This window comes from Diceros bicornis, chromosome 19, assembly GCF_020826845.1.
Source record: "Diceros bicornis minor isolate mBicDic1 chromosome 19, mDicBic1.mat.cur, whole genome shotgun sequence".
NCBI classification, from domain to species: domain Eukaryota; kingdom Metazoa; phylum Chordata; class Mammalia; order Perissodactyla; family Rhinocerotidae; genus Diceros; species Diceros bicornis.
This window is the reverse complement of record NC_080758.1, coordinates 11797294-11805436: the sequence shown is the minus strand read 5'-3', so window position 1 is coordinate 11805436 and position 8143 is coordinate 11797294. Positions and strand designations below refer to the sequence as shown.

At 56.0% G+C, this 8143-nt stretch overlaps 1 long non-coding RNA gene across 1 annotated transcript; it reads left to right on the top strand.

Annotated features, from left to right (window-relative positions):
- The first annotated feature begins 2394 nt into the window (after positions 1–2394).
- Positions 2395–2838, top strand: LOC131418344 (uncharacterized). The gene is made up of 3 exons (XR_009222881.1): positions 2395–2477; positions 2557–2646; positions 2739–2838. It is a non-coding gene; the product is annotated as an uncharacterized LOC131418344 (long non-coding RNA).
- Positions 2839–8143: the final 5305 nt, after the last annotated feature.

The window sequence follows — 8143 nt, the reverse complement described above, 5'->3', positions numbered from 1 at the left end:
CTGTCTAGCTCGTAGGATTATAGTTTGGCTCAAATCCATCACGGCTATCACTTATTAAGTGCCTCCTGTATGCAAAGTAATGTTTGTCGTCTCCCTCTCCCTGTCCACCCCTGCCTCCGGGAGGGAAGACTGAGGCTGCCCGTTTCTTAGGGGAGGACAGTGCGGCTGGGGAGGAGGCTGGGGATGCGGCCGAGGGAGGGAAGGAAGTGGGGGGCTGGGGCCGGCCGGGCTGACGCAGCTGTGATGTCAGAGCCAGGCCGCAGGCGGTGGCCGGCCCGGGTCTCATGGTGTGCTCTCTGCTGGCCTGGCCCGGCGCCTGCCTGGGGGGGCCCGCTGCCCCTTAACCCCTTCCCGGCCTCCCTTTCCCAGACAGCCATCCCCCGGGCCCTGCCTTGCCCACAAGATTCCCAGATTTCACAACTGGGGCTGGCGCTGAATCATGTACAGTAAGTCCGGGGAGAGACACTCCTGCTGCCCGGCGTCCCCGGGACAGGACAGCCGCCAGGCTGCCCTCCCTCCCGGCGGGCTGAGCGGCTGCCAGGGAGCCAGGGAGCGGCCCTCGGGTGGCTGACCGGCTGGGGGCGTCAGGCAGGACGCACCACCTCTCTGGGCTGCCCCGGGGAGCCAAGGGTAGGGTGGACTCTCGGGGACCTTGAAGCTCTGGGGAGCGGGGGCAGGCCGTGGTGGTCGCTGGTGACCCGGGGCAAGCCCCTCACTCTCTAAGCCGCAGTCTCCTTATCTGGAGAACACGGATGATCATACGACTGGCCTCACCGGTCACTGCGAGGATTAAGTGAGACGGTCTGTGAGTGGCGCTTAGCACAGTCAGTGCTGGTAAATATTATTATTGTTGTGATGTCGAGCTCCTGCCAATGTTCTTTAAGACCCTGGAGAGGTTGTTCAGTCCTTTCGGTGACATTTCCCGTGGAACACCCACCCCTCCCCTCAGGATGTCATCTTCATGACATCAACACACACTTGTTGAGCGCCACTGTGTTCCGGGCTCTCCACCTGCTCCTGGAGGCTCAACAGTGAGCGAAACAGAACAAGCCCTCTGTTCTCACGGAGTCCGTATGGTAGTTGCGGGACTTGGGAAGTTGAGGGCACTGCAGGGTGACCAGCGCTCTGAAGGAAATGAAGCAGAGGGTGTGATGGAGCGCCGCAGGGCCCCTCTGAGGAGGTGACACTGGCACAGAGACCTGAAGATGCCAGCGTGCGGGGGCGGGGCGGTGCCCCAGGCTGGGGAGCTGCAGGTGCAAAGGCTGGCGCCGGGAACCAGGCGTGTCTGGGGGCCGCTGGGCCAGTGTGGCTGCAGTGGGGGCTGAGGGGCCGAGGGGTTCCCGGGGAGCTTGGAGGCTGCACGGCCCCTGGCCCTGGACCAGCTCTCCAAACCCCCGGCTCTTCCCGAAGGTGGTGCTGTCTGGAGCCTGACCCGGCCCTGCAGGGCAGCCGCCTGACGAGGACCTGCCTCTTCCCATCTGGGGCCCGGGCCCAGGAGCTGCCTGCCCCCGGGGTCACCGTGCAGGGCCGGCCCCGGGCTGGGGCTGCAGCTGGGCCTCGGGCTCCCTCTGGGAGGTGGGGGTGAGCCCAGAGGGCTCTGGGTCAGGCGGCCTTGGGGAAGCCGGGGGTCAGACCTGCCGTGAGCCTCCCTGCCTCTCGCCTGCTCAGGCTCTGGCCTGTGCAGCTCAGAGCCTCAGTGTCCCCACCCGTGGGATGGGCACGCTACTGCCTCATGGAGGGGTTAAACGTAGAAGACGGGGCTTCCGCTTTAGCATCTGCCACTGCCCGGGGCTGACCCCCGCAAGAGGAGAAACGTCCAGGGGTCCGCAGAGACCAGGCTGTGCGTTCACACCTGGACCAGGAGCCAGGACGCGCGTGTGTGTGCGCACGTGGGGCTGGGTGTGGGGCTAGATCAGGACCCAGGAGCCACGAAGGAGGGAAGAGGGAAGAGGGGTCTTCCAGGGGTGCGGGGCATTGGAGCCTGGTGCTGGGGCCCAAGGGGGGCAACATGAGGCCTAATCAATACCCCAGGGGTGTTTCAGAAACCATTTATTTATTTCTAGAAAAGTCCTTCACCATTTCCCGTCAGGTCGTGGAGGCCAGGGTGGCTGACGGCGTGGGTGGCTGTGGCCTGACACGTCCCTCAGACTGAGGCAGCTGAGGAGATGGAGCGGCTGAGCTGCACAGTGTCTGTGGGTGTGTGAGGAACAACCACAGGCCCTGCGGAGAGGCCAGGCTCTTGCCCCCACTGGACAGATGAAGAAACTGAGGCCCCAAGAGGGAGGATCATTGCCCAGTCCCCGTGGCCGGGGGAGAGACAGAGATGAGACGGGAACCGGGCCTGTCTGGCTTGTGACCACCGACCGCCTGGTGCTGGGGGTCTTGGGGCCAGGATGGCGGTCAAAGCCAGATGTTTATGGCCTGTTGGGCCCCTACACATCTGGAAAGGAGCCGGCCTGGGGTTGAATCAGAACCAGGTGCGACCCCTCTCCATCCTCCTCCCGGCTGGGAGTGATTACCGGTCAGTAGCGCCCACTTCCTGCCACCTTTCATCAGGCTCCCGGAGCTGCCAGGCCGTCATTAACCCTCATGGCTCCCCTCTGAAGCGGGCACTGCAAGCAGACATGTTATTAAACCATTTTTAAGGTGGGTAAACTGAGGCAGAGCCCATTGCAGCCTGGAAGCCTGTTGTACCCCATAACTCAGCTGCTGAATCAGCCTCCACTTTCTTCCCACAGGAAGCAGAGGGCTGGCGCCCAGATGCCCTGCAGCCCAAGGGCCAAGCTGCAGGCAGAGAGCTGGCAGGTCCTGGACACCCCTTGTTCCTGCCCTCTCACCTCTCAGAAGCACAGGAGCGTGGGTTTGGGAGCCAGACAGAAGGTGGCTGGGATCTGGCTCTGCTGTGTGACCCTGGGCAAGTCACTGCCCTGCTCTGTGCCTCCAGGGATGATCAGACCCACCTCGTGGGTTTGTCAGAGCAAAAAGCACGGGGCCTACCTCTGATCCATCTCCTCTCCCTCCCTGTGCTCTGGCCACGCTGGCTTCCTCACTGTTCCTTGAACACACCAACCCACTTCCTACCTCAGGACCTTTGCATGTGCAGTGCCATCTGCCTGGAATGTCCTTTCTTCAGATCTCCCCATGGCTGGCTCCCTCTCATCTTTCTCAGCTCAAGTGTCACCTCCTCAACCTAGAGTACCCCCCTCCCGCCCCAACTCCTCCCTCTGTTTTTTTTTTAATTTAATTTATTTATTTATTTTTCCCCCAAAGCCCCAGTAGATAGTTGTGTGTCATAGTTGCACATCCTTCTAGTTGCTGTATGTGGGACGCGGCCTCAGCATGGCCGGAGAAGCAGTGCGTCGGTGCGCGCCTGGGATCCGAACCCGGGCCGCCAGCAGCGGAGCGCGCGCACTTAACCACTAAGCCGTGGGGCCGGCCCTCCTCCCTCTGTTTTATTTTCTTAAAGCACTTGTGAAAGTAACTCATTTACCTTGTTTGTTTCCTTGTCGGCTCCACCAGAGCAGGAATTTTGGTCTGTTCCGTTCACAGCGTATTCCCAGAGCTCAGCTCAGTGTCAGGCACACAGTAGGTGCTTAAGAAACGATTGCTTTCTCCACCTCTTTCCTTGCCAGCTCCAAGATCAGCCACGAACTGTGTGACCCTTGGAACCCTTCCCCGGGGGGAGGGGGGCGGTGGACTGGGCACCATTCTCTTGAAGGACTCAGGCGGCTTTGAAATTGCCGGGACCTCAGCCTCATATCTCCGCAGGTAACGGGGGTTGAGATCAAGAAGGTAGGTGAGGGGAGACCAGAGCCCCCCCCCCCACTGGGTGCAGATGCCCCTCTTTCCTGCAGCTTCGACCCCTCCCCCGGTGCCCCGGGTTTAAGGACTCACTCTGGGCAGATCCCCGTGCCAGCCGCCCCCTCCCTTGGCACGTCTGTCAGCGCCCTTGGGGGAAAGAATTTGGAAAGGGGAAGAAGAGAAAGAAAAGAAGGGGAGTGCGAGGGGACGGTTCCCACACCTGTGTAAATAATTTGTCATCTTAAAACTCGTCAAATATGCTCACCTTTAATGCCCGGTTCTTGGGCTTGTTTTCCTTGGCAAGGCCCCCACGGGAGTGGAATTTCGGCCGAAGGGAGCCCAATTGTCATCTTCTAAGCGTGTTCCCAGGCCGGGGGCCAGGGAGGGGTCTGGCTGACACTCCACTTCCGTCCCCAGAGGTACCAGAACATTCCTGGGATTTAGGGAGCAGCCGCCAGTTCTGGAAGATGTCCTAGAGTTCTGGAATGTTGGAATTCAAACGGCCTCCTGCCCATTTTCCAGAAGGGGAACGTGAGGCCCAGAGAGGGGAAGGGATTGGCCTGAGGTCACACAGCATGCTAGGATGAGCTAGAGTTGGCCAAGAGAAGGTGAAAAGTCTATAGACAGGTCAGTATCCATCTCCCACTTTTCAGGTAGTAGCACCCCAATTTCCTACTGGGAACTTCCTCTTCCCCCATCTCAGTCATGAGGTTTGGGTGGGATGTCCCAGGGCCCTGTCTCCTGGGGGGACGGGGAGGGTCACACGACCAGTGATTGGCCCGGGAATGGGCATGTGCCTAAGCCTACCCAATGAAACTCAATCTTGGGACTTTGGTTGCTGAGAACTACTTGCGAAGGAGATGCAGGTTTTCCGTTGGATTGAGAGAGAGTAATGAAAGCCTGCAGCATCAGGACGACACAGGGAAAAGCCTGCCTGACAGAGACCAACACGGAGCTGGACAGGGTTTGAACCCCCGGATCCAGCCATACCTGAAATTAGACACCCTTGGGCTTTTCAGTGTCATGAGCTGCTGCATTTCCCATTTTTGCCTGAACGCAGTTTGGGCTGGTTTCCTGTCGCTTGCAGACAGAAGGTTCTGACTGGCCCTGGGCCTGGAGGAGGGGCAGGGAAGAGAGTCTGGGCAGAGGACATAGCATGTGTAGTGACCCCAAAGCAGCAATGCCAAGGGACCTGCAGGTGGCAGGGAGGAGGAGGAGGAGGCCCCCCAACCCAGGGCAGTTTAGGAGTCGGTCAGGAGGTCAAGGGGGAGAAGGGACCACCCCAGCAGAGGAACAACCAATGCGAAAGCGTGGAGGGGCGACTGTTAGTGAAGGCTGACTACGTGTCAGGCTCGCACTGGGGGCCAAGGGACACAGAGAGGAAGAAGGTGAAATTGAATCCAGCTGCTCCGTAACCGCACCGGCTCCTCTGCTGACGGGGCTGAGCCGTCACAGCTCTGCACCCATGTCGCTGCTGTGCCCCACAGCGTGCTGTCGCAGACACTCCCAGTTGGTGACGGGAGCCACTGGGCCACGTGACATCCTTTCATAGGGGCAGATAGAGCATCGACTCTCACTGGGTCACGTGGTGAGAGTTATTCCCTTTGGAAACCGTTTATAGTCCTCCCTTTACATCAAGGAGCATCTCTGTTTGGTGCTAACCTGTCTCTAACACCGAATACTCGCTAATCTTTGTGAAAAAGAGCAGGTCTCGGGCTCCGCACCTTCGGCACAGTTTTGTCTGGCCAGACTATGTATTGGGCTGTGGCACACACAACAGACGGGCTTGGCTTGATGAGCTTCCACAGCCGTGTAATCAGCACCCAAATGAACAGACGGAAGGTCACCCCCCCCAGAGCCCCTCTGTCTCCCCTCCAGTCACCTCCCCCCCTCAGGGGCACCACTATCCTGACTTCTGTCACTGTAAGTCAGCATCACATGTTTTTGAACTTTACATCTGATCTGTTTGTTTCTATAAATTTACCTTTTCCAGAACGTCATATAAATGGAACCCTACAGTGCGTTGCCTCTTGAGTCTGGCTTTTTTCACTCAGCAGCATGGTTTTGAGAGGCCTTCATTTCGTTGTGTGTTATCAGGACATCGTCCCTTGTCATTGCTGAATAGTATTCCATCGTATGGATGTGCCACAGCCTGTTTACCCATTCACCAGTTGAGGGATACTTGGGCTGTTTCCAGTTTTTAGTGATTATAAATAAAACCACTGTATACATTTGCAAACAGGTTTTGTGTGAACATAAATTTTTATTTATCTTGGGGAAGTCCCTTGAGTAAAATTGCTGGGTCATACAGTAAAGTGTATATTTGACTTAATCAGAAACTGCCGAACTGTTTTCCTATGGGTCTGTCCCCTTTTGCGTTCCCACCAGCAATGTGTGACAGTTTCAGTTGCTTCCCATCCTTGCCAGTACTTGGTATTGTCAGTTTTTAAAAAAAAAATTTAGCCATTCTCCTAGGTGTATACTGGTGTGTCATTGTGGTGTTAATTTGCGTTTCCCTAATGACTAACGATGTTGAGCATCTTTTTATGTGCTATCTGCCATCTGTGTGTTTTCTTTGGGGTCGTAGTGTCTGTTCAAACTTTTTGTCCATTTTAAAAACCAGATTTTTTTTTTATTAATGGGTTTGGAGAGTTCTTTGTATATTCTGGATGCAAATCCATCCTTTGTCAGATATGTGATTTGCAGGTATTCTCTCCAGTCTGTGGCTTGCCTTTTTGTTCTCTTAACGGGCAGACCCTAATAACATTGTTTTGTTTTCATTGCGGTGATTTTTCTGGTTATCCTTGATTTGTGGCAAGTGTTCTTTGCTTTTCTCAATTCTGGTGATAAAATCAAATGTTCCTTTTTAAAATAAATTTATTTAAATAAAAAGGTACGTCAACTTGAAGAAAAACCTTAAGTAATAGTGGAATTGGAATGCACACTGCACAAAAATCATACAGGCAGTTACTTGGATAACCAAAGCGTGGGCAGCTCCGATTCATTCCATCAACGAGCATCAGTTGAGCACCCACTGTGTGCCAGGCCCTGTCCTCAGTGCTGGGACACAGTGACGAACAAGAGGAACAGTTTCTGCCCTTTGGGTGATGGTTTCTCTCCAGCGAGCTCCTCTTCAACCTTCAAAAGCCCACTTGGATGACCCTTCCTCTGTCCAGCCCTTCCCTGGAAAACTCAGTGCACCTTATTGCAATTTTTTGTTTGTGTGAGCGTCTTCCTTGGAAGGGATTATGCCTGGAAGCCTCCAGTCAGGTCACAGAGCCTAGTGCCTAGGTTCTCAATAAATAGCACCTCATGACATAGACACCATTATGAGATGCCAGAGACGAGTTTGCTGATTTGATTGATTGAAATCAGCCAGGTCCACCCTGGTGAAGGGGCCCAGAGCCCCTCGCCACTGCAGTCTGGGCCCATGCAAAGCAAGGTCATTCTCCTTGGCCTCCCCTCCCACTGACGAAGAGACCGAGAGAAGAAGCCTCCAAACCCACCACGAGCAGCTCCCTCCCAGCTCCCCACCCAGTGCCTGCAGATGCCTTCCTCAAGTGACTCATCGATCCCATAAACACTTACCAGTCTTTCTTCACCCTGACCTGGCCCCGGGGACCACTTCACTCCAGCCTTCCTCCACCCTTCCTCCTGCTCTCTCCACTCTAGTGCACCAGCCTGCTCCTGTTCCTCCAACACTCCGAGCTCATTCCCACCCCTGGGCCTTTGCACTTGCTGTCGCCTCTATCTGGAACCCTCTTTCTCTACCTCTTTGTATGGCTGGCTTCTTCTCCACATTCAGTTCCGAGCTTAAATGACCCCTCCTCAGAGGCCCTCCCAGGCCATACTATCAAACACTCCTTCTACTTTTTATCCCATCATTCTGCTTATTTTCTTTGTAGCATCAAAGTCTCTCATTCCAGAGTTTATCTCTATGTTCACTTGTTTCTTGTCTGTGTCCGCATTCGAGTGTCAGTACCATGACAGATTTTGGTCTGTCCTCTTGGTCTCCCCGGTGCCCAGCCCAGCACACAGTAGGTCCTCAATAGACATTTGTTGAATGAATGACGGAGCGTGTGAGCTCTCCCTTCTCAAGATGCCCTCAAAGCAGAGTTGAGCTACCAGCCCGTGTGTCAGGCTCATTGCCCTCTGGGCTCCTTCAGGGTGGGACCCCGTGCCCTCCTCCTAGCCCCATGTGGGGGCCCCTGTGCCCAGCCCCGTGCTGAGTGCTGCCCGCTGGGTCCACCAGGCTTGTGTCCTGCCAGCGTCCCAGCCAGGGGGAGCGTTCCTCCATCCTCGGAGCTGGCCTTTCAGAAGTTGTTCTCAGGACCTCACAAGC